This window comes from Pleurodeles waltl, chromosome 3_1 (genome assembly GCF_031143425.1).
Source record: "Pleurodeles waltl isolate 20211129_DDA chromosome 3_1, aPleWal1.hap1.20221129, whole genome shotgun sequence".
Classification (NCBI taxonomy): Eukaryota; Metazoa; Chordata; class Amphibia; order Caudata; family Salamandridae; genus Pleurodeles; species Pleurodeles waltl.
The window spans coordinates 1956818417-1956845450 of NC_090440.1; the positions used below are offsets into that span (position 1 = coordinate 1956818417).

Consider the following 27034-nt stretch of genomic DNA (forward strand, 5'->3'; position numbering starts at 1 on the left):
TGGATAGACAAGACATAGAAAGGGAGATGGATGTTACCTAATGCTTATGTGAATGTCATAGTTTCCTCAGCACATATCCCTCCACACATTAGCTCTCAAGGAATAGTGGATACATTGGATCAAGTATGGCATAACAAGAACATACCAAAATATGCACGTTCTCACATACAAAGGTGCATCATATGCCAGACATACAATGTAGGAAAAGGCACTCTTGTCCCTAAAGTAAATTTTGCACCACCGGACTTGCCATTCAAAGTCCTGTGAATGGATTTTGTAGAAATGGAACCAGTGAACAAGAAAAGGTATATGCTGGCGGTAATATGTACTTTGTGTAGTTAACTGAACAGTTGGGTTCTATCCAAGAACAGGTCAAATAGGCACTGTCCAGGAGGCTTGAGTTCTTCTGGCCACCCAGGCTGCTGTGAAATGTGATGGGAAGAAGAACTGGATTCATGCATCACATGTAAAAAAAAAAAGTGCCCTTTGCTTTTACCTTATGACCAGTGGGTATTAGACAATTGCCCGGATACCGCGACTGAGCACATTCCATACTAAGTTCCTTTTGGGAATAAGGAAGTGATTTTAAATGGTGAAATGAGGACACGAGTTGACAAATCTTCTCCCCTTGAACCTTTTGATTCTAGATATACGCACATAGATACGATTTGAGGAACAGGGTACGGCTGAACTTTAAAGAGACCTAAAGGAAGAAACAGTCCCAGGAGGGACTGCACCCCATGCCGGTGGTCAAGACCGCCAACGTCCGGACCCGTACATAAGCTTGCCAATGAGGCTTGGAAGTTACGGACACTGGCGATTATTATATCTTTTGTCTGTTAGAGTAGATAGGGAGAATGGCTAGGTATGACAATATCTCTGAGGAGAAAAAGGTAATGAACAAAGAAAAGACGGGGTATCGTAATATTTGCTGCACTGATTTTTATTTGCTTACTCATATTGGTGACGTTTCTATTACTTGAATGGTACAAAATGTTCGCCTCTTGGCAAAAAGGGCGGTTCATGGAAAATGGATTTCTTAACTTGGCGTGAGGGCTCCATTTTGTCTAACATTTCAGTTCAATTTGTTCTGTACTAGGAACAAAATTGTTTGCCTTCAGCAGCCCTGCCTAATTTTCTTTCTTGCAAATGTGCTGGTTTCTTAGAATTACTTTAGAAACTTGCAGATGGGCTAACCGCCCCATGTTCTTAGATATGTTATCTCTGTGTTTGAACATCCTGTTCTTGTGGTTCAAAGGTGTTACAGGAAATGTTTGCTTGAACGTGTTTGGAAACTATGACACAAATAAAGTGTGGTAAAGTGGGTTTTTGCAATAAAAATATCAAAGCCTCACAGAGAAGTCAGCTGCTCTTGGCCAGACAGTGTCATCAGACACTCTTTGGGAGTGACTCGCTGCAGTGAATAAAATGCTATCTTGAAGCATAATCCGAATCCTTGTATTCTATCTTGTAGAAATTCAGCCTCTTACAAGAAGAGACACGTACATTTATTTCACAAGAGCCCCACAAGTAACCCCATTCTGAATTCCCCTAGGTGGCTAGTTTTAAAAAATGTATAGGTTTGCTAGGTTTCCCTAGGTGCTGGCTGAGCTAAAGGCCAAAATCCACAGCTAGGTACTTTCCTAAACACATCAGTTTTCAATGTAAAAATGTGATGTGTCTATGTTGCATTTCCTGTCGGGGGCACTAGGCCTACCCTCGCAAGTGAGGTACCATTTTTATCGAGAGACTTGGGGGAACAAAGAATAGACGAACAAGTGTTATTGGCCCTTGTCTTTCTCTACATTTTTTCCTTCCAAATGTAAGACATTGTGTGAAAAAATACGTCTATTTGAGAAATGCCCTGTAATTCACATGCTAGTATGGGGACCCTTGAATTCAGAAATGTGTAAATAACCACTGCTTCTCAATACATTATCCTGTACCCATTTTGGAAATACAAAGGTTTCCTTAATGCCTATTTTTAACTCGTTATATTTCACCAAATGAATTACTGTATACCCAGTATAAAATGAAAACCTATTGCAAAGTGCAGCTCCTTTACTGGCTCTGGGTACCTAGAAATCTTGATGAACCTACAAGCCCTATATATCCCTGCAACCAGAAGAGTCCAACAGATGTAACGGTATATTGCTTTCGAAAATCTGACATCGCAGGAAAAATTGCAGAGTAAAACGTGGAAAAAATGGCTGTTTTTTTACCTCAATTTTTTTTATTTCAGCTGTTATGTTCTGTAGGAAAACCTTGTAGGATTTACACAAATGACCCCCCTGCTGAATTCAGATTTTTGTCTACTTTTTAGAAATGTTTAGCTGTCCGGGATCCAGCACTGGTTTCACACCCATTTCTGTAACTAACTGGAAGGAGGCTAAAAGCACAAACAATAGTAAAAATGGGTTATGTCCCAGTCAAATGCCAAAATTGTGTTGAAAATGTGGTTTTCCGATTCAAGTCTGCCTGTTCCTACTGAAAGCTGGGAAGGTGGTGATTTTAGCACTGCAAACCCTTTGATGATGCCATTTTCAGGGAAAAAAACCACAAGCCTTCTTCAGAAGCCCTTTTTCCCCCATTTAAAAAAAAAATAATAATAATTTTTCACTGTATTTTAGCTAATTTCTTGTTGTCCTCCAGGGGAACCCACAAACTCTGGGTACCTCTAGAATCCCTAGAATGTTGGAAAAAAAGAACGCAAATTTGGCGTGGGTAGCTTATGTGGACAAAAAGTTATGAGGGCCTATGTGCAAACTGCCCCAAATAGCCAAAAAAAGGCCTGGCACCTGAGGGGGAAAAGGCCTGGCAGCAAAGGGGTTTAACCCCCAGAAGATCAACCTTGTTGGCTTCTCTTCGCTACCCTGTTTACCTAAACAAAATCTTCAAATACATGGAAATCATCGCACAACCAGGTTTCCTGCATACACACTATCTAATGCAACTTGACCACTATTTCAAAAATTTCCAACTTTAACATACTCGCTAATCCATTAATATTCCATGTTTGTAACCCTAGGCTGTGCGGCAGCCCAAAGTCCCAGTCAACATTGCTCATCCACTTCTCTCCCCTGTAATCTGGTGAATACCTATTCTCATGCTTCTTATTATTCTATTCTACAGGGGAACTGCACAATTATCTCTAAGACTTCTCCTTACCATACTCCTTACCAATCAGCCTAACTTGTCTTAAGCAAAGCCCTGCGTGGTATCTAAGGAACACATTATTCAGGGCATCGGCATCTGGTATTTCGGATCTCAGGGCAACCCTAATCCCTTCCTTATGTACCTCATTTTCGGCATTTAAAATCAGCAACTTTACCAGCCCTAAATATATCAAGACTTTAGTCACTGCCTTCCCTTTACTATTTGTCGTGAAGCCCACCTAAGTATAAGGTTTTGGTTCCTAAATCTTTCAGGCTGGGACACTTGGAGAAGGCAAAACGTAGTTTAGATCGATTGAGGCCCTGGTTAGTTTTCCTTTTTTCCCCATTTTGTGCCGGTTCCAGATACAACCAAAGGTCACTTTCGTCTCTCTTCTTACTAACAGTGGTAGTCACATTGCACTTACTCCTACATGTCTTGCCTTTCCCTTCTGTTTCCACCCTTCCTCCTTTCTGTATCCCCTCCTTTAGTGTAGCCTTCTTAGCTCCTACTCATTTATCATTCCCCGTAGATTCCAAGCATAGGGATTGCGTATTCCCTTCTTTAAGATCTCTCCAGGACCTCCTTCCCTCCCCTTCTAGTCTCCTCATCCTTCTCGTTTCCCTCGGAATCTTTTTAGTTCGCTCATTTTCTTGCTCTTTTGTTTAGATTTTACTCCCTTCCCCTTGACCAGGTACCTTTGATTTCATAGTTTTTATTGTTACTCGCTTCCCAATCCTTACTCTTTTAGGCCTACATATGTACTGTCTGTAGTTGGTAGACTCCCCCAACTTCTTGACAAGCACTGACTGCCTGGACACATAGACATTCTGAGACCAGACCCAACTTCCACCTTGCTCAATACTTTGGCTTCTTGCTTATTTCCTTTAACAGAGATACCCAAGTTTGGCATAAGGGCCTTTATCTGCTTTAATTCCCCCACAATTACCTGGAATTGGTCTCTATACTTTCAAAATATCATGGCTTACTACTGATACGTCAAACGACCCTTGGAAGGTCTACTGCAATACCAACATCATATCTAACACTGACACCGAAGATGTCTCTCTGCGAAATGTACATTTCAAGTAGAATGTTGCCCTGTTCCATCCAATATTCCTTTTACTGTTACTGAGCCCTATCCATTTAACACCTCCCACTCCCTCTCATAATTAATGTGACCCCCCCTTACTGGACCCTGCCTCAACATCCCCATTCATTTCAGCTTCTCACTGCCCTCAATACTCAAACAGGGAAAAAGCCTAAGGGATGAAGATAGTCTAGGTTCGATATTAAGTTCATTATGACTCAATGAGTCCTCCATGCTAATCGTTGGTAAACATAGGTCTGATGGCGGACCACCAGACTCCTTGCCTTGATCTTTTTACATTCCCTCCAGCTCAATTAGGCATTGAAGTGATTTCCTTTTAAAGTGTCTGTCCAAAAAGTCCTTTATTGACTTGGTTGCTGACATCTCACCCCCCCACCGAGACATTCCGTAAAGGAATTACATGCTGGTTTTGACCCCTTTTATTCCCACCTATAATCTTTCTTTCGTCTTCTTTTTCGGGGCCATCCAAATCTACTCCTGGCCTGTTGTCTAATACCGTAGTGGGACCCTCCTGTTGGGGTTACTTGGCCCTTTTTGCGATTTCCCTTTCCTGGGCACCATCTTCCCTTGATGCCTACCACCCTACAAACAGCACCTCCCGGGGAAGGCTTAGTCTCTCTTGCCACTCACATCGAAGAAATTCCTACTTGGTGAACTCCTTACTCCCCCCATCCACAACTGGATTCCACATAAGTATTCCACGGAGACTGCACTCTTGCTTCTGATCCTGCTATGCACTTTTTTCTTCAGCACAGGCATCCAGAAGTTCCTATTTGATAAACAAGCTGTTCCCTCTAGAGCTACTAGGCTCTTACACCTTCAACATGGACTTCAAGAAGTTTCTTTTAAATAAGCAAATTAGAACTTTGCTGCAAGCCACTACCAGGAAACTTACCTCTGTTTATCTATGTCTGCCCCACCAAGAGGCTGCCGGACTGCTGCCGCTGCCATCACCACCCCAAGAACTTCCAACTGCCAGCTCCTTAGGTGTCAAGACCTTTGAATCCTGTTTTAAAAGCAGGATGAGGCCATCACTCCTTCCGCCTTCTATGACTATTACACTGCCTGACCTCTTGTCCCCCCCCCCTGGGCTTTTCCATGGTCCAGCGAGCGCACCAACGTACGCTGTGCTCCTCGCGGTTCCCTGCGGGGGCCGGCACGGTTGCCCTGTGCTGGCCAGAGGCTTACAGGATGCTCACAGAGGCCCATAGGCTCTCCATTTCCCAGGTACCAGGCCGTTCCATGACCCAGTAAACAGTGTGACGGCTTCAATTGCAGCTCCAGTACTTTCCACCAAGGCTCCATGCCGCAGCTTCTCCAAGGAGGGCGAATGCAGCAGTGACTGCGAGCAAAGCGTAATGTGGCAACTAGGGAGTTCGACAAGCAGAGGGCTTCTCTAGTCTGTTGACTCACTCCACCTGTCATCTCACTCTTTGAAGTTCTCTGAAGAACCTAGGTAAAAGAATAAATGTGCCAGACAGAATGTGATGATGCATTAAGAATGCTAACCCACCTCTGCCCCTTTTGCCAATTTAACAGTGACATTGGGTGCAAAGAAGGACAACTCAATAGGTTTAATCTTCCAAAAATATCACAAAGAACAAAAACGGTTTAAATACCCCAAATACCTCACCTAAATGTTAACTGGGATTCACACCCACAGAACAATAATGGTACTGAAGTGCAAAAAAAATAAAATTGTCTAAAGTTACATTGTCCAGTAACAGGGCAACCAGTCAGTGGTGGTCGATGACAAGGGGGCACTGGCCACAGTTCAACTTGAGATCTCGTCTACTCCTAGTGGTCTCTAATTTTAGTCACAGACAGCAGTACTTCTGCCACACTATGGAAACATGCTGTGAACGGCAAGTCATGGTTGAAAGGTATGTGTGGCTGGGGTGGCCACAAGATCTGAAACACTGTATGAATTTACCAGTTGCATGATTAAATTCCAATCTAGTCAAAACCGAATGGGCAACTGTCTCAGCTAATACATGTGTGGCATTGTCCGGCTGGAAAAGAGGCAACAAAGTCTGTCCCAAAGTTGGAAATGGTATGAGGATGCTTCAGGATAGATCATGCTCACCACTGTCAGAGTTCTGCAATGACAGGTCCTCAGCACTGTTCTAAAGCATATTTGTTCTGATCCATTCTGTTATAAATGTGACATAGGTTTATGGATCTGGTGAGAAATAACCACGGGGAAGAATGGTTGATGAATCTCACACTTCATTATTTTTTGTCAGGTACAACACTAGGTCATTAATCCATGCCAGGTTACATTCTCTAGCATCACTTTAAGTATATCATTTCTGCTCTTCAACAATGAGTACAGCATCCTTTCTTTCTGGCCTCCTTTATTCATTCCTTCCTAGGTTGGTTCCTATAGAGAGAGTAAGTAAAATGGAAGCAGTTGGAGAATTCTTTAGAAACCATGGCATTCTCACTCTCTCTCCACTCCCTTCTTAGAGAGTTTTTTTACTTGCCCTCTCCACCTTATTTCCCACTTGCCTAAAAAATAATAAGGAAAGGAATCGGAGCATGGCCTTCTCCCTGACTGATGGGGGTGTTCAACTCCCCTGTTCCCCCCAGTAGAAAGGACCCAACTACAATTACCCAATCTCACTACTCAGTTTCATTTAGTAAAAAGGATGAGCTGTCCTGGTCACATCCCCTTAAAGGAGACCATGCTCTTCTCCCTTGAAGGTAATTCGGCCTACTTTCTCCATAGTGTCTTTTTGTGGTCTCAATGGTTGGCTTCACCCTCCATGTCTCTATGGCTGTCTGGAAAAAAGGAAAAGAAAGACAAAGGGAAAAAACTGGTTTTTCCATTCTATTATTTCCTCTACTAGTCCCTTTAAAGGAACCACTTCTGGTTTGGATGTGTTAAATATCAGATTCAGTTCTCAGCCCTGACGGCAACTGAATGGAGCCAGCTTACCATTATTTCTGCCTTTCCCTTGTAGGGCTTTCTATATGCAGAAGCTAGTCTCTTTAAACACCAATGCAGTAACTGGTACCTTTAACCACCAATGCTCTAACCATGATATTCTACTGTTTCTGATGCCCTTCGTGAAAAACTGGACAGTAATAGATTTGCCTGAAACTTGTGGTCAGACTGACTATCTTTTATGCTACAGGGCTATCCTGTGTCCCTTGGCAGCATAACCTAGATGATTACAATTATAAGGAAAAACATATATGTGTTTAGATCTGCTTGCACACCCCAGTACCCATAGTGCCCTCTTAAAGTCAGAACTCACTCTGACCCTTACTCCCTGCACTATGCAGCGCGCTGAAGAATATTTGGAGGAGGAAAACATTACCTACCTCCCTATCGAGGACCATTTCTGTCACATTATGGATATGTCCATTTTAAAGCTGTCTCCCAGGTGGTGGCGCCCTTTGAGAGGAAGATCTCCTGATCGAATCTCAGTACCAGAAACCCCTCCCACAGAGGGAAGATACCGCTGGGCCTCAGGCCCCTACACCTCAAGGGCAGCCTTTTTCGCAAATGTCATATACCAAACGCGAGCGTGTTGAGGATACTAGGGTTGATTTAGACGCATCTGCCTGCCTTAAAAATCAGTTTATGGACTCCCAAGACCCTAGTGGCCCTAACCCCAGTACTTCTGAGTGCCCTTCTGTATCCCCTTTGCAAGTACAGTTAAAGGGAGACACCTCTCCTGATTCTCCAAATCTATCAGATGGAGATACCTACCTAGGCATTGGTGGCAACCCGCGGGTCACCCGTCTCCCCATGGGTATGCCTCAAAGCCAGACACCACTCCTCAGGACACAGATATTTTAGTTCCAGATAACCTTTTGCATCTACGCTCTGCGGATTGGTCCCCTGCGGCGAGAGTTGCATCGTACACAGCAGGTCTACGGAAGCCGCTTGATAAGGAAGTGCACAGTCATCTTTGGGCAGAGTCTCCCAAGGCCTTCCCTAGAGGGCAAGATGGCACATACGCCCGAAATTGATGCTGAGATGGTTACTTTCTTGACAAAATATGTCAGTGATCCTACAAAAGGTATAGGTCGCTCCTGGCATGCTTGCCAGGATAAGCTGTTGAATGTTGCAGGATCCCTGTCTAAAATACTGGATATAGCCGAGGATTTCTAAGCCTCAGGTTCCCTGATTTCCCTGGAAGCCTTATCAGGCTGGGCCCAGAGGGCTAGCATCCTTTTGGGGAGCGCCAATTGCACCATTTTGGCTGAAAGGCGCAGGTCACTCTTGATCAAGATTGATCCAAAACTGGACAAGTTGGCCACCTCAGAGGCTGGTCCTATTGCCCAAGGTGTTTTTTTTCAGGACCCCCTTCGTCAGGTAGTTGGAAACGTTTGTGAATACTTTACTCCCTAGACAAAGCTCACTCCTCCATCAGAAAAATCTTTAACCCCTGTGTTTTTGCTGGAGCCGGTCATGGAAGGGGACACTCAACCGGCTGTGTTTTCACACAAGCTCCCTCAAGAGGTTTGGGTTCTCAGCAGGGGGCTGTGGCGAGATTCCTGATGGTTTGGCACCTTCTATCCAACCAGAGCTCACCTTCAGCAATGAGGCTCCAGAGGAGGCTTCAAGGGCCTGGGCTCCTACAACGCTAACCAAGGTAAGAGTGCAATCTTCCAGTGGGATCAAACTAGGGGGCAGATTGCCAGAGGTTTCTCAGAGATAGAAGCTGCTTACCTCAGATGCTTCGGACCATCAGACAATTAAGGGGTTCTAGATCAAGTATGACGGTTGTCTATTCCAACCAATCAGACAGAGGCCCCTAATTTGTCGGCTTCTCAGGGGGATCTCATGGATACAGAGATTGCGGAACTTCTGGAAAAGGGTCCAGTTATTCTGACAATACTCCACACCTCCGGGTTTCTCAGCAACATTTGCCGGTGGAAAAGAGGGATGGAAGTCAGGCCCGGTGATCAACCTGAAGGAGTTCAATGGATGACTGGTTTACCACCTCTTCAAAATGGAGGGAATTCACCTCCTCAGGCATTTGCTGCATGCGAACGATTGGATGGTACGTCTGGATCTGAAAGACGCTTATCTTTTCCCTTTACAGACGTTTTCTCCAATTTCGGTGGAGAGCTCAGATTTTCGAATTTACCTCACCTCCTTTTGGTCGGTCTTCCACTCCTTGGTGTTTCAACAAGGCCCTGAAGCCGGTAGTGGGACACTTGAGGACACGAGGCCTCAAGTTAATAGTCTATCTGGACAACATTTTCATTATGGATCAATGTCCTCAAAGGCTGCTAAGTTCCCTTCAGTTGACTATCAACCTTCTAGAATCTCTTGGGTTCATAGTCAACGAGACAAAATCCTCCCTGTCTCCAACCCAAAATTTGCAGTTTCTGGGCTTTGTGGTGGATTCGGTCAAAGCTACCCTAAGCATCCATCGTGGAAACTTACCAAAATAAAACACAAGCTCAGGAGAACCCTGTCCAGACCAACTACTTCCCTTCGGCAACTCACCCGCATTGTGGGCCTCTTGTCATCGTCCATTCAAACCATCTTTCCAGCCTCCTCCACTATTGGGTGTTACAATGTGGGAAACTCTTCCATCTTCGTATGGGTCTTACCTATTCCCAATACATCCCTCTCTTGGACAAGGCCAGAGAAGAGATTCAGTGGTGGATCTCTCATATGGAAGCATGGAATGGTAAGACATTTTCGGTTCGCAGCCGGATATGGTGATAGAGTCCAACTCCAGTGGCATAGGTTGGGGTGCTTGTTGAGGGGATCTTTCCATAGGAGGAAAATGATCTTCTGCAGAGGAAACTCTTCACATAAGTTGTCTGGCATTGATGGTCGGCTCCTTTGCTGGACCAGAAACCAGGCCCAGTGTTGTGTCTTGCTCAAAATAGACAATGTAGCAGCTGACAATTACACCAATCACTCAGGGTGGACAAAATCAAAGACTATCAAACTTAGCTCAGACCTTTTGGATCTACTGCCTGGACAACTAAATTTCAGTGACGGCAGACCCCCTTCCGGGAAAATCCAATTAGGTGGCACACTGGCATTCCAAGCATTGGCAGGATGTCAGTCTATGTTTCAGGCAATACAGTCCAGATGGGGACCCTTCATGAGGAATTTGTTTTCCTCCCGTTTGGATCACCAGTTGGACAGGTACTGCAGTTGGAGACCGGACCCAGGGGCAGTGGCAACCAATGTCTTCCTTCAGGACTGGAGCTGGAGTTGGGATACGCTTTCCCTCCCTTTGCGATGATCATGAGACTGTCCACCCAAGTGCAGCGGCAACAGCAGACCTGGTGGTGGTCATTTCAATCTGGAGGTCTCAAGTTTCCAGTTCTGATGGGACTTTCTTGGGATTCTCCAATCCCTGTTTACCGATCTCCTTCAGGATCCCCAGGAGAACCCTCATCACCTGGTCCTAGCGGGCTCTATCAACCTTATGGCATGGAGGATTACCGCGGTCACTGGAAAGCCACAGGCATTTCTCGAAAACTGTGGCATTACTCGCCAAAGCTTGGACTGATAGTACACACAGAGATGCCGTTTGGCCTGGTCCCAATGGTTGGGTTGGTGTCACCAGCGGCAGTTGGATCCCCTGGGGGCAGGTGTTGTCCATATCATGAATTTACTTGTCTCTTTAGCATCTTCTGGCTTGGCAGATAGATCTAATAACACATTCAGGTCAGCGATTTTGGTGGGCCATTTCTCGGTTGATGGACATCCTGTGGGGGAGCACTTGTTGGTTTGCAAACTTCTGAGAGGTGTTAGATTGTCTTCCTCCAGTACCCAGATATTATACCTTATGGGATGCTAGTAAGGTCCTTTATTTGTTCAACTCTTGGCCTTCTAATAAATATCAGTCAAGGAAACATCTGTCCACTAAACTCGCTACTGTCTGATTTCCTTCTGTAGAGTCTCTGATGTTAGAGGCCTGGACATAACAGGTAGGTTATTCACTACAGATAGAGTAACTTTTTATATTTCACAAAGAACAAAATGTAATTCACAAACAGTGTCATATCTGTCGTTTTCAGATGTCCCTAAGCTTTGTGTTGTGCGGGCGATAAAGGCTTATGAGTGTCTCCTCCCCTACCATTGCCAGATGGGTCAGATTGGTTATGCATGAAGTGGATATTGATACTTCTGTGAGGGGTGCTATGGCCTCCATTTACTTTAGGAGCTCACTTAGAAGACATCCTTAATGCTGCAGATTGGTCCTCGGAATCCACATTTAAGAGATTTTACTTTAAACCAGTATTGAATCTGGCATCACTGGTGGTGGATAAGCTTTAAACTAGCCTAATCCTCGTCTCCAGTCCTGACATAGAATTAAACATTTCCTAGCAAATGGCAAAAAGTTGCAATTGTATTATGGACACGAAGGCGAAAATACCCACCCAAGATGATGGGTGCATAGTGAGGATTCATTCATATTGTTAATTTCATGGACTGTCATTATTACTTTGCTTGATTTCTGATGTTCTCCTATAATGGTTCACAGTACCCAAATGTTTAATGTGGAAAATGGTGACTGATATGTTGTGAACTGTGCTATTTTGGAATGGAGTCTCATGTGCTTCCTTCTTTTTTCAGGGATGGATTCCACTAAACAAGACTGAGTCTGGGATTATCGACAGTGGTCGCTGGAAGAAAGAGGGCAATAGAACGTTGGAGAGGAGTCTTTAGAGGAGCTGCTGCGTCTGGATTGGATGAACTGTTTTAATTTCCTAGTGTCTATTGGGAAATTTAGTTTGATGTTGATATGGTGGTATGAGTTTATGGTTGAGCGTTAAAATAAAGTGGAGAAAGATCAGCATAATCCTCATCTCCGCGTCCCTAATAGAAATAAAACTTTTCGTTAAATTTGCTACGACATATTTAATTCAATATGTCCATAGTTTATAACATACTGTTTTCGACAATGTCAGGAGAGTCCTGTGTGAAGGGAGGACAGACCTAATTTCTCATTATAATATTACATGGTAAGACATGTATTTACAGTTGTTACAACCTAATGCCTAGGATGTATTCAAGAACAAATTGCTGCGTTTGGCACAAACAGCGCAGTGATACAAACTCGGCAAACGAAGTATAAAGATACATTATGTGTGCAGAATCAAAGAGTCATCACAGGTGGAATTTTGAAATTAAGTTCTCAAAGAAAGGTGTTCTACTATTGCTGGCAAAATGTCCAAAAGCAATGTCCTATTGGTGAGTTGATTAGTCACACTACTCAGAGGTTTATCATTAAGGCAACACAACAAAATGATGTACAGATTTATTTTGCTGGCCATGTCACCCCAGTTTGGTCCCAGCCATATACAGATCAGTCTTGACCCTGCTCCCCAGTTCAGGCTATGTTCGGTCTAAGTGTCCAGGGTATGCCCAGATGTGGGTCCCTTGCTCACCGTGCAACTACATTCAAGCTAGCCTAGATGATGAGGGGTGATACCCCAAAACCGGTCCCAGAATGCTTGTTTCATGTCCAGGGAAGACCTGGCGGGCAGTTCGGGCTCGACTGCTCTCATGAGGAGCAGGGTCAAGACTGATTTGCATATGGTTGGGTCCAAACTGGGTGACGTGGCAAGCAAAATAACAATGGATTTAACCCATATCTGTGACTGGGGGGTGAGTGTTTGAAAAGTTTCAACACTGTCCAGTATTTTATTTTGTGGTGTTGCTATGTTCGTCCTAAGTGGCTAGGTCATGCCTAGACGTGGGTCCATTGCTCGCAGCGCCACTCGACTCAAGCTAGCCTGGCTGATGAGGGGTGATACCTTGAAAACAGTCCCAAGATGCTTGTTGCCAGTCCAGGGAAGAACTGGCTTGGCAGTACGGACTGTACTGTTCAGATGAAGAGCAGGGTAAAGACTGATTTGCATATGGCTGGGTCCAAACCAGGGTGACGTGGTGAGCATTATGACAATGGACTAAACCCAGATCTGTCACTGGGGGTGAGTGTTTGAAAAGTTTCAACACTCTGTTCATCATTTTATTTTGTGATTTTGCTGTGTTCGCCCTAAGTGGCTTGCGTAGGCCCAGAAGTGGGTTCCTTGCTCGTTGCGCCACCGGACTAAACCCAGATCTGTGACTGGGGGTGAGTGTTTTAAAAGTTTCAACACTCTATCCATCATTTTATTTTGTGGTGTTTATCATTAAGGCACATAGGTTACTGCAGAAGTATGTTATACAAAAAAGTTCAAAACAATTGAATACCCAACTGTGCAAATAAACCAAAATGGTATAAAAACTAGGAGAACACAAGCAAACAGGCATTCTTCTGATGATGTTAATCATAAAGATGAGGTGTCTCAAGGTACCTATAAAGTCTGGGGATATATAAACTAACCTCTAGAGAGCCAATGGTGAAATACAAACAAGTGAAAAAATAACCCCTATCCAGACTTCAGTTTACTGGCTGTTCATGTCCTCCACATCAGAAGCCAATTCTACTCTACAGCAAGCAGTACAGCTTCCTCCTTCACCACAAATGACATGACAAAAGTACTTCCTCTTGCATCTTAAATTGTTCCTAGTGTAGGCGAAACAAACTTTCAATACTGTTCTAATTTAGAGATCCCTCCATCCTGATGCAGCCTACTGAGGGAGCTAGAATTTCTGTAAAAGGAGGTACCAGCATCTCAGGGAGCACGGAGCTGGGGTAGGTGCTTCAGAGGACGTCGTTCTTTGGACAAATTAATAGATTTGTCGAACCATGCAAGCCCGTTATTATCTCCATTGGGCCCATCCTTCTCATTCAAAGAGGGTTCCTGCTACGATTAACTCATCTTCAATAAACCACATGGTATGTGTCCACATGACACTGAGAATTAGGTTGTTCAGTTAATAGGTCCTGACGAATCGCACACAGATCCTTATGACTAACACAGCGAGAAACATGTTGACCAGTTCATTAGAGACAGTGCAGGGACTACCATCACTGTACTCTCCGAGTCAATCCCTAGAGTAAGGGCATATGACACACGTCTTTACACACCAGTAGGGGAATCGAGTCATTACACTCACCATCACCCTCTTTGGTTGCTTTTAACCTTGACAGGGGCTCCATATTCTTAATAAAAGGTCTGACTTTTGGTTCCCCCTGGTCAATTTTAACAACTTTTTCCACCAATCCCACATTATTGCACTCACCACCGGCAAATATCTCTAAAAAGATCTCCAGCAAAGAGACCCCATAAGGGTCCAGTCAGGCATTGCAGTGCTGGTGTGGCGAGGAGCAAAGCCCATATGATGAAGCATGTCACCAAAAGGTGAGTGAGGGCCTTTTTTCCTAATATTTGAATACTTGTAGGGACCAGCTGACTCCTCCCCAAATTGGCAGTGAGGATTCACATTTCTCGTGGAACTGTGTCTTTTTGTTTTTGGTACTAGCATCTTTACAGGAAATCACAAACTAGTCAAGAATAGGCATATTGCTGATGACTGGAAGGATGCACTACAAATCCCATGAGAAGTAGTGATGAAGGCACACTTTTGCCAGATTCAGTTGAAAATATTGCATAGAATTTACTATACTAAGTTACTCCTACTCGAAATAGGCAGGGCCAGAAATTACACATTCCCACACACGTGGCCTGAAGGGTACTTTCATCCACATCCTGACTGCCCCAAGCTCCATACGTTTTAGGAGTTACCAACTGGCTAGAAGGTGCCATGGGAACACACATTGACAGACAAGCACCCTTTGTGTTATTGGAAATATGGCAAAACTCAGATGACTCCTCGTATAAGAAATTGCTGGCCAAACTAGGCATCCTGTTGGCAAAAAGAGAAATTGCACAGAAATGAGGGAGCACCACAAACCTGCTACTGCGGTACTGGGAAAGAGAAATGAACCCATGCTACATCAGGGAAAAACTGGTATATGAGGGAAGAGGCTGTCCAAGAAAGTTTGAAAGTTTGAAAAAATATGAGGAGGATGGGACGTTAAGAACTAACAAAATGGAGATTCAGAAACAGAGAGCTGGGCCCAGAGACGGAAAGTTAACGGAGCGGTGCCAAAGGCAATCACAGACAGACAAAATGATGCTAAACCATAGAGACCCCCCAAAATACAAAAAGACAAATACTCATCATATTGAAATGAGTATGACTATTTATACCCTGTCAGGGCGAGGGGCTAGGACCGTGCAAGTATCAATGCAATTGTTTTCCTGTTTAGACAACTTGAATGTTCATTTAAAACTACAAATAAACTCTGATTTATAAAGCCCATATCAAAGTATAATGAGTTGAGGCCACAGAGTAACATCAGATTTAGATTGTGGTCAGTCTATTTGCAGGTAGATCTGCAGGGAAAGGTGCCAATCAGCAGATCTTGTTTTGGTCAGACTTTTGCATTCAGGCAGGCATTAGGCTCAATGTATATTGGTATGAAACTTCTATGGGTCCTGGTTGCTGCATCAGCAGTTGCTTCATGGAGGAAGTAAGTGGAATGGTCTTGCCCTCTGCAGGCAAAGCACAATTTTGTGCTGCATGCAATATGTCCTTGTAAGTGACATCTTTCACGATGCATAAGGTCTTCATCCACCCAAACTGTTAGCCCAAACACAACACATGGTTTGGAATGCTACCCCAAATGATTGTCAATGGATAGTCAAATTGCAAATATTTCCCCCATCACCTTTTGCATGTTCAATGTAACGCCTTAAATGGCAAAGGGCATGCCCAGATGTAGGTCCTTTGCTCACTCTGCCACTGGAACCAAGCTACACCTGACTGACATGCCCCAATCAGGAAGAGACGGGACTTGGTTTGCTTGTCCTCTCATTCAGAGGTCCTGGGTTGGCAGTTATGGATGGAATGCTCCCACTAGAGCGACTGCCAGTGGTTAGACAAATTACAAGCATTCCTCACATAACCTTCCTATGTGTTTGATGCTGCTGCTGTCTATTCACCAGCCCCCAAATTAGGCTCTGTAATTTCTGAAGTGATGTGGGAACTGGTTGCCTGGGGGCTAAAAGGCCCAGGGAGCTTGTCATGGCTCTGCTGTCCTAGAAATGCCACAGGGTAGAATCAGATTTTTCACCCAAATAAAATACAAAGGGCAAATCTATGACGGAGGTGTGTACATCTCCAGAAATTCCTGTGGAATGCATCCATATGTGGCAGTGAAATGCAACACTTGTGCCTACTGCCCTTCCTTGTCAATTGGTATTGTCTAGGACTGTGCAAATCACATATATGGCTGCACTCTAACCATAATGAATTATTTGAGCCAGTAAAGACATGTGGTCTTCTGGGACAAAGATCTTGCTGGCCAAGTCCTAGTGGGCACACGTCGAGTGGTTTTTCCATCATCAGTTCACACAGGGAGTTACATCACTAGATTCCCCATCATCCATCTGTACAGAAAGTGACATCACTGGATTTCCCATCATCCATCTGCACAAGAAGTGACATCACTCCCTCCCCCCCAGGACCTACACAACAGCCACAGCACAGAGGAAGGCAGTGGGTGCGCCTAAGGCACACCAAAGGCAAGACTGTCTCCGTCCATCCGTGACTGAACTGTGCTTAGTGCCAGGATCCCTGCTCTTCCCCTCTCCAACTATAAGACTACCAGGCAAGATATAATTTGCAGCCAACTTCACCCTAATCTGCACTCCCATCTTCAGAGCACCAGAACTATGCACCAACTTCACTGACACCAATACTGGACTTCATTGCACCACTTGCAATCAACATTAGCAATTATATCTTACTCAGAGAACTGTACTTCCTTCTTGAAGACCACGCCGACCCCAACTGAAAAACACTAATCGAAGTCCTTGGATGCCTTGGCCTTACTGAATGAGAAAAGAGGCCTACTCGTGTTGCCAGACACCTCCTGGACCCTACCTTCACCACCTTCAACAACATCAGAGTTGACTAGCCCTAACCAGTCTCCTAGATGGACTACCCTTCGAAAGGTTCAGTATCCTTGTCCCAGTCCTATGCACATGTGCCACCGCGGACAAGCCAGACGAAACTAGAGCAGCTTCACTGACATGGGCTGGAACCATGCACTCGACACCCATCAACTGAACATAGCAATTGCCTCTACAAAACCAACAATTTCAACAATTGGATCACCTCCTGCACCAACTCCCTGCCCCCTCAAACACTGCAGCACAACAAAATCTATACCAAAGGTCAATTGGTACACTTGACAAACTCAGACCAATGATATGCCGTTGTAAACAACTGGAGCACAAATGGAGAATGTCAGGACAATACAGACAGAAGCACATTCAAATCTGCCCGAGACGCTACCACCAAAGGATCTGGACCACCAAACGCCTTGCTCTGGCGGACTGCATTGATACCAGCACCAAAAGCAGCAAATACATATTCATCATTGTGAAGGATTTCACTTCACCAGTGGACACCTCCAGCTCGATCACCCCCTCTCGCAGGAGTCTACAACAATATCTCTCAATTCTTCAGCAACAAGATGACTGAATTTGCAGCAACTTCAACCCAACAGACCTCGCCAAATGCCTCCTGATCTTATCCAAATAACCAAAGCTAACCACATGGCCCATCCTCAGCCCAGAAGAGAAAATAAAATCCAACTTAGGTGCCCCATAGAACCCCAGCCCCACCAAACCTTCTCCGGAGTACTGCAACCCATTAGAGGCATGCTCACACCAATTCTGAATGCCTCCACCTCTTCCGAAACCTCTGAATATGCTTGCAAACATGCAACTGTCCTCTCATTGCTTAAGAAACCATATGCTGACCCTCAAACAAACACTCACCAACTACAGACTAAGCTCCCTGCTACCGTTCTCAGACAATATCATGGAGAAAATCATCAACAGCCGCCTAACCTATTACCTTTTTTTTTTTTTTAAATATGTTTATTGAGTTTTAAACGTTTACACACTTAGAATTACAAAGTTACAATGTTGCACCGCCCCACCTGTACTTCGGGTTGGGGGCATTCACAACAGGATACTCTATATTGACATAAACAATACTCGTACATCTACATTAACACACTGAAATCCCACCACCTTACATATAGCAGCTTTGGGTCTGTTCTTACTGCGATTTGTCCTATTAGTTACCCCGTAGCTTGGGTGAGCGTATTTCTTGACGCTAGTGGGTCTATCTCTGATAATACTTGTTAATTATGATGCGGGGAGGGGGGGGACCGTGTCTGTTTTGGGACTTGTGTGTGGCTCAGTAGTGCACTTTATTTGCCTGAGACTGGTACATGTATACATTCCTCTGTGGACCCCTGTTGTTGCTTGTGTTGGTTTCACTGATAGGGGGGTGGGGGTGGAGGGTGGGGGGGGGTTCTCTTTGCCTTGTCTTGTGTTCCAGGTTTGGTTACTTGTTCTGGCGTTTCAACATTATCTGGTAGTTCTGTGCCTACCCGGCTTCTCTGTCTATGTCATGGCGGTCTTTCATCATTTTTAGCAGCTAGCCGGGTGATTAGTGTTTCCCAGGTTCCCTCCCCTGTGTGATTTTGTCCCGCACGTGCAAGTTTACTAAGTACGAGGACCTCCGTCCTGGACCAGCACAGCAGTGAGGAGCGCCAGGCCTTCAGGTCGGGTGCTCTGGGGGCATTCCAGTTCAAAGCTATCAGTCTTTTGTATAACACAAATGCGAGGTCTGCAAACTTATGTAGATGTCGGTGTTTCTTTTCTCTGGCTCTCAGCCCTAGTAAACAGGATTTGGGGTCTGCTGCTAATGTCAGACCTGTTATTTCCGCTACCTCTTCTGTCAAGCCCCTCCATTCCCTGAGTGTGTGGGCGCATTCCCACACCATGTGATAGGAATGCGCTCCTGAGGCGCCACACCGCGGGCAGTTCGATGTCGACCCAGGAAACATGCAACTGATCCTGGCTGGGGATAGGTAAGTTTGATGTGCATAGTTGAATTGTGTATAGCGAAACCTGAAGTTTCTGGACACCGCCCTTACGTGCTTGAGGGCTTTCAGCCACTCCTCTTGCGTTATCTGGTCAGTGAGAACTGCGTTCCACCTATCCCTTGGCCTCGCCTGATTGAGCTCGGAGGGCTTGTTCAGAGTTTTGTACATATTCGATACTATTTTTGTTTGACTATCGAAATTCAGCATGTGATGAAGTGTAGGAGAGCACTCAGGTTCCGCTCCCCCCATATCCCATGTCCTTTGGATCAGGTGGGTGATTGCGTGGTTAGACAGGAATTGTCCGGGTTCACTGCCGTTAAATCCTGGATAGCCCTAAATGTCATCAGTTTCCCGTCTTCAAAGCAATCCCCAACCGTCGTAATACCGGCCTCTGTCCAAGTCTTAAGTGGATGTGAGCCCACCGTTTCCACGCAGCCTGGGAGCAATTCTAATGTTAGGAGTGGTGAGTATGGGAGTGCTTTATGGTCTTTTTGTATGTATTTTTGCCAGCATAATTGCGCTACCTCTGTAAGCGGATTGCCAGGGGTCCTCTTAGTCCTGCTCATTAACCATGTGGTGAGCGGGGACCCCTACAGCCTCGCTAGAAGCCACTTGGACTCCGCTTGTGCTGGCCTGTGCAACCAGTTCAATATCCATTGTAATTGTGCAGCTGCATAGTACAGTTCGAAGTTAGGGGCGCCCAGTCTGCCCGCCACAACTGGGCACTGCAGGGTGGCGAGTGCAACCCTTGCCCTGCCACCTGCCCATATTAGTTGCAGTAACACTGTGTTCAGACCTTTAAAAAAACTCCTGGGGATCCAGATGGGAAGCGCCGCAAAGTAGTATAATAACCTAGGCAGTAGCAGCATGTTTGCCACCACCACCCTGCCCAAGGGTGACAGTGGGAGTTTAGTCCAGAAACTTAGTGACCCCTCATGGAGGTCAGTGCCCTCCCTAAGTTCCCGTCTCTGAGGTCTTCTTTTTTGTGGTATATATGTACCCCCAAGTATTTGAATGTGTCGAAGCACCATTTCAAACAGCCGGTCGTGACATTCTCTTGTCTTGCCGGAGACCATTTGGTTAGCGGAAATATGCATGATTTGTCCCAATTTACCACCAACCCCGAGAGGTCCCCATACTCAGTCAGCAGAGACATCACCTGAGGGATCGTCTCAGGCCCTTTTCGCAGATATATTAACGCATCATCTGCGTACAGCGATATGTCATGATACAGACCGCTTTTGTCTACCCCCCAGCTCCTCTGTGCAGCCCGAATGCGGATGGCCAGCGGCTCCATTGCCATGGCGAACTGCAGGGGGGACAGTGGGTAACCATGTCTTGTGCCCCTTGTGATTGGGAAACTATCTGATATAACCCCGCCTGTTTTCACCCTGGCGTGTGGTTTGGTGTACAGTGTCTGCACCCACTGTATGAAAGCCTAACCGATTACCTCAATGACCATTAACTCCTTGACACCACTCAGTCTGGTTTCAGACCCAAACACAGCATGGAAAGTGTCCTCCTTGCAGCCACGGATGGCATCCGCATGACTCTAAACAAAGGAGATATGGTGGATATAGGAAGCTGGCTCTGTATGTACTATATCAAAATGAGATATAGTGTGCACAGAGTCAAGGGGTTCCCCAAGAGGCTTGACAGAGGAAATAATAGATAATACTAATGCTCTATTTGTGGTAGTGTGGTCGAGCAGTTAGGCTTATCAGAGGGTAGTGTTAAGCATTTGTTGTACACACACAAGCAGTACGTGAACACACACTCAATGACTTAACCCCAGGCCAACAGGTTTTTATATAGAAAAATATTTTGTTAATTCATTTATAGAACCGCAAGATTCATTTAGTAGGTAAGTACAATAAATGAAAGGTACTTTGCATAGTAATAGTTGAGACTTTGAACAGATTCAATATTGTACACAGTTTTCATTAAAATGGCAAAAAACTATTTTGAAAGTGGACAAACTGCAATTTTCAACAGTTCCTGGTGGAGGTAAGTACCACACTTAAGGGTTCAATCTCCGGGGCATAGGTAGCCCACCGTTGGGGGTTCACGGCAACACCAAGCACTCAGCACCAGCAAAACAGGGCTGGTCAGGTGCAGAGGTCAAACAGGAGCCAAAATAACATGGATGCCTATGGATACAGGGGTACCCTGGTTCCAGTCTGCTTGCAGGTAAGTACCCGTGCTGTCGGAGGGCAGACCAGGAGGGTTTGGAGGAGTACTGGAGGGTCCCCAAGTAGGCACACAAACCCCACCCTCAGTGGCACGGGGGCGGCCGGGTGCAGTGTGCAAACAAGGCATCAGGTTCTCAATAGAACTCTATGGAGGGACCTAGGGGTCACTTAGGCACTGCGTGCTATGGCACAGGGGGTCCTCTCTGGCAAGCCATTGACTGGGCAAGGGTGAGGGGCACTTTCTGCTCATTGCAGCACTGGTCGGTTTTTCACAGGTCTGGGGGCTGCGGGTGCAGTGCTTCTCCAGGTGTCGGATATCTTCCTCCTGGGCAGTCGCGGTCAGGGAGTCCTCGGGATTGCCTCAGCAGACTTCGTCGTGAGGGTGCAGAGGTCAGCCCAGGGTGGGTGGACACGTCGTTGGAGTCGCCTGGGGGCCCTCTCTGGATAGTTGGTTTCTCTGGACACGGGCTGGGGGCATCGGGTGCAGAGTACTGTGGACTCACGCTTCTGGAGTGAGGTGGGAGTCCCTTTAATGGATGTCTTTTCTTCTGGTTGGGCAGAGCTGCTGCCCATGGGAGTTCTTCGTCCTCGGTAATGCAGGCAGTCCCCTGGAGGCTTTTAAGGGGTCGCTGGTCCTGTGGAACGCGTCGCTTTTCGGTTACAGGGTCTTTGAAGCAGGAGACAGGCTAGTAGGGCTGGGGTCAAGTCAGTTGTCGTCTTCTCTTCTCTGCGGGGTTTTCAGCTCAGCAGTCCTTCTTCTTGTGAGGTCAACAGGAATCTGAAGAGCTGGGTTCAGGGTCGCCCCTAAATACTAAATTATGGGGTGTGTTAGGGTTAGAGAGCAGTAGACAATGTCTACTGTCCCGGAGGGTGGCTACACCCTCCTTGTGCCCACTCCCTCTGGGAGGGGAGCACATCCCCATCCCTATTGGCCCTAATCCTCCAAAGGAAGATGGAGGATTTCTCAGGGAGGGGGTCACTTCAGCTTAGGGGTGGACCTGGCTGAGGGGCGGACCTGGCTGAGGGGCTGACTCCTCCTTGTTTTTCTTATTATCCCTCTGGACTTCCCGCCAAAAGTGGGTGCTCGTCCAGAGGGGGCAGGCATCTCCACTAGCTGGAGTGCCCTGGGGCATTGTAACAGCAGGCTTAAGCCTTTGAGACTCACCGCCATGTGTTACAATTCCTGCAGGGGGAGGTGAGAAGCACCTCCACCCAGGACAGGCTTTGTTTCTGACCACAGAGGGCACAAAGGCACTCACCCCATGTGGTCAGAAACTCGTCTGGAAGTGCAGTCTGGCACAGACCGGTCAGCCTTGCACTAGCAGTAGGGCTAACATACAGGGGGGCATCTCTAAGATGCCCTCTGTGTGCATTTCTCAATAAATCCCACACTGGCATTACTGTGGGTTTATTGCGCTGAGAAGTTTGATACCAAACTTCCCAGTATTCAGTGTAGCCATTATGGTGCTGTGGAGTCTGTAATGACAAACTCCCAGACCATATACTCAGTATGGCATACAATGCACTTACAATGTCTAAGAAGTGACTTAGACACTGTAGGGGCATAGTGCTCATGCAGCTATGCCCTCACCTGTGGTATAGTGCACCCTGCCTTAGGCCTGCTAGAAGGGTGACTTACCTATGCCACAGGCAGAGGTTTGTAGGCATGGCGGTCTAAGGGGAGTGCCATGTCAATGTTGTCTTTTCCTCCCACCAGCACACACAAGCTGCAAAGCAGTGTGCATGCACTGAGTGAGGGGTCCCTGAGGGTGGCATAATACATGCAGCAGCCCTTAGGAACCTTCCATGGCCACAGGGCCCTAAGTACCAGGGGTACATTTTACAAGGGGCTTAACTGTGCGCCAGGGTTGTGCCAACTGTGGAAACAAAGGTACAGTTTTCGGGAAAGAACACTACACTGGTGCTGGGGCCTGGTTAGTAGGGTCCCAGAATGCTTCCAATCAAAGCTAGCATCAACACTTAGGCAAAAAGTGGGGGGTGACCATGCCAACAGTGGCATTTTCCTACAGTGGACGTGCATCCTTCTGGACCTCTCCCTGTTTGACACGGTCTCCCATCCCATCCTCATACAACCCCTGCAAGACATTAGAATCCAGGGACACATTCTGATGGATTTTCTCCTTCCTGAATGGAAGTACTCATTCAGTCAGCCTTGCCACACACTACGGGCACCCACAAACTAATTTAGGGAGTACTTCTAGGATCCTCCCTGAACCTCTTCAATGTGTTCCCTCCAGCCAGCATCATCCGCTCTCACAATATCAACGTCCTCTACTACGCCGATGACATGCAACTCATTCCCGCCCTCATAGATAAGACACCCAGTATCTGGATCAAGTTCAAAGCTTGAATGACTGAAATAGCCCACTAGATGAAAACTAACTGTGAAAAGGTTTACACCTACAAGACTGAAATGGTGATCTTCGGAAAGAGCATTTCACCCTGCGCCTCCACCTGGCGGCCAACAGACCTAAGACTGACACCAACCCCAACCATCCACGAACCTTGAGATTGTCATCACTGCCAAATTCAACATGTATGAGATGTTTTAAGGAATAGGCAAAGTGGGTTCTGGCCCAGGGCCCCAGCCTTTTAGGAGGCCGCGCGACAGAGCCAGCTCTATTCTGCTAAGAGTCTTGCCCTGATGACCTTGAGTAATTCTTATACAGTTTAAAATACAGTTTTCCTTTAATTTATTTTTTATGTGGTTGATGTGTGCGAGTCTATTACAGACATTTTGGAGAGAAATGTTGTGCTTATGCTTCATGCAACATGCATAAAAAAGTTTCTTTTAGATCAAAGGAGGACCCCACATATGAGAAATGGGATGATGTCACAGAGATTATTTGCAGTAATATTAGTAAGCTGCTGATGTGTTACAATATTAAAATCGCAACACTATCCCTAAATATTAGATATAGACACATTTAGGATTTGGACAAATGTGCCTGTGCACTGTCAGTGACCTGGCTGAAGAGGGAATAAAAGAGCTAAAATTGGATCATAAATTCAAGGCTGTTTCGAACAGGGCCCCCAAAATACGTTTGGCCCAGGGCCCCCCAAAATCCTCAAGATGCCCCGTCGACATGATGGCCCAAGTCAATGCCATGCTTCCATACCGTGAAGTTGCTAAGGAAGATTTTCAAATGGCTCCAAATCAGCAACCGAAAATGAATCACACACACACTCGCCACAATGAAGGAGGATTACAGGAACATCCTGCAGACCACTGAGAACTTGGCAGCAAGAATCCTCTCAACATCCCACACAGCACTCACATCACATCACACCACACCACACCTGAAGGAGTTCCAATGGCTCCCCATACACAAATGAGCAGAATTCAAACTCCTCACCCACACTTTCAAGGCATTTCATAACACTGGCCCAGCAAACCTCAATAATCATATCTGCTTTCACAAACCTTCCAGACACCTCTACTCCTACTGGCACACATCCCAAGCATGCAGAAAACTAGATCTGGCAGTCAAGCTTTCTCCTAAATTGCTCCTAAAGAATGGAATGACCTGCCACTACACATAAGATACTCCTCCCCACTTCTTGAATTCCACATGAACCTGAAGACCTGGCTTTTTGAGTAAATGTACTAGGCCGTAGGTTTGGCTAGGCTCAAGCCTGCTCAGTGGCAGGATAACCTTCCTGTTAGTGCCCTCTGCAAATCTGCATGTGAAACAGGCCACAATGACCAATCTCAGTGCCAGGCTTGTTAGGGAGAAAATGTGTTTGCCAAATGCCTCAATCCTTCTGGACTCACTATCCGGACAAGTTGTGGGGCAATGAATTGGGGTTCACCTTGCTGGTGGATGCCTGACCCATCAGACTCTCAGGGGTACGATATTTAGTGAGAAAATCTGGGTCTCCAAGTGCAGGTCTGTGACATCTGCCTCCTGTCTATTTACTGGTAGGCAAAAGCAGGGTTCTGATCAAGGTATCAGTGAGGGCCTTGTTAAAGGGAAGCAAGGACTCAGACGTGGCGGGCCCAGCCTGCAAAATATTAAGAAGAACATTAGTCTTGGACTCGACTAATGTCAGCTGCGATCCCAGGACCGCAGCTGACAGTCGGACAACTACTGCAAATGACACTTTCTTTTACATTTGTGGTCAAAGTTGCAAGTCTACTCTGTATCAGGGGACGTATCAAGCCCTTTGGTGTCCTAAAAGCCCATACAAAAGTTGTCATTGTCATAATGAGGGTAGGCGCTCACTTTCCTTCTCCCTTCCTCAACTCCCTCTGGTGGTGCATATGCCCTGGTAGAGTTACTAGTACAGAGTCAGGCTGAATGATAAACAGTTGTGCTTTACTAATTTCATGGAGTAATATTGGTCAAGATCAGACTGAAGTTGGTTCGGGCTCAGACATTGGAATCCGTACCAGATGCTCTTTAAGTGTCAATGAGAAACAGCACAGTGCATGCCCCAGTGCCAGAGTAGATGTATGTACCGAAGCCAGTATGGGACCCGGAATGGGACCTAACACATCAGACGGTGCAGGGAAAAGACGCATTGGGAGAACTTTCGTTTAGGGCCCTCCTGATCTCTGGGGACCAAAGGCATACCAGAGAGAGCAGGAAGTGTGCCAAAAATCTACATATGGCCTCTCTTAAGGCCTCACTCTGCTACAGCGTCACTGATGGCCTTGGAAACTCTGGGAGCACGGGATCAATTGGGGAATTGGCTCTGCAACCAGGGACTGAATAGGAGACAGACTGACAAAGCAACACCCTTGAGCCATCTTCCTTAATATGGAGCAGTTGAGTTCTGCTTAGCTTTTTTATGATCCCATGTGAACTTCAGCTTAGACTTAGGACTTTAATTTTGACCTCTCACACCCATGGCCCGAGAGCGAGAATTAGTTTGTGCCAACAAACTAGAGAGGGGCTTATGCAAGAGCTTCGACAACCTCTAATGTTAGCGACATACAGATTCACTTCTCAGTCTTGGATCAGCTTCAGATGCATAAATGGACACTTATCACATGACCTCGAGGAGTATCCAGTGTCCAAACACCAGAGGCACAGCTTGTACGAGACCAATATCTGCTTTCTACAGTCAGAGCATGGTTTGAAAGCTGTAGTTTTCAGAGGGGACATCATTCCTTGGCAAATTGGATTTTGTTTCTAGGAGTCGTTGGTAGATCGATCCCAAGATCTGTGTAGGCAGGTACAGAAAGAAAGGAACTAACAAAAGCGCGCAGGGGTAGTGCTTATATAGGTGTCTTACTTCATCACTTCAGGGGCAGTATAGAGCTACCACAGAGCCGTATGGTGCTACCTACCTGCAAGTGGGAGGCCTGCTGAAGAAAAAAAAATGTTGTGCTAAACTCTAAGTCTCATACAACTGAATCCTTCCTCCTCAACTTCAGAGATCCCCTGCCTCCAGACAAATAATGGTCAGAAAATCTCTCTGGTCTTAGAATTGAATCAACCTGGGTTCCTTCTGTCACACACAACTCTTATTGTGGCACCACTTATCTCCTGAGTTATTAAAACAGCCTCGCTCCAACTGAACCATCTACGAGAACTCAAACCATGCATTCATTCCTTAGATTTCAGAGCTACTGTTTAAGCATTGTTTCTCCTGCACTCAAAATGGTGGTAATACAAAACTTGGTGGCTTTCCAAAAACAGCCTATCCTTCACAACATCATCCTCCATACGGAATCCTGCCTTGTCAAA

The 27034-nt window shown here is 45.9% G+C and overlaps 1 protein-coding gene and 1 long non-coding RNA gene across 5 annotated transcripts in view; one reads left to right on the forward strand and one right to left on the reverse strand.

Annotated features, from left to right (window-relative positions):
* The window catches only part of LOC138283487 (uncharacterized), a 60466-nt gene extending 48406 nt beyond the window's left edge, over positions 1-12060 (forward strand). Inside the window, exon 3 of the long non-coding RNA XR_011201269.1 lies at positions 11835-12060. This is a non-coding gene — a long non-coding RNA (uncharacterized lncRNA). The remainder of the gene's footprint in view (positions 1-11834) is intronic.
* Positions 1-27034, reverse strand: part of ZSWIM7 (zinc finger SWIM-type containing 7) — a 541174-nt gene that overhangs the window by 116960 nt on the left and 397180 nt on the right. The gene's annotated exons all lie outside the window — the stretch shown is intronic.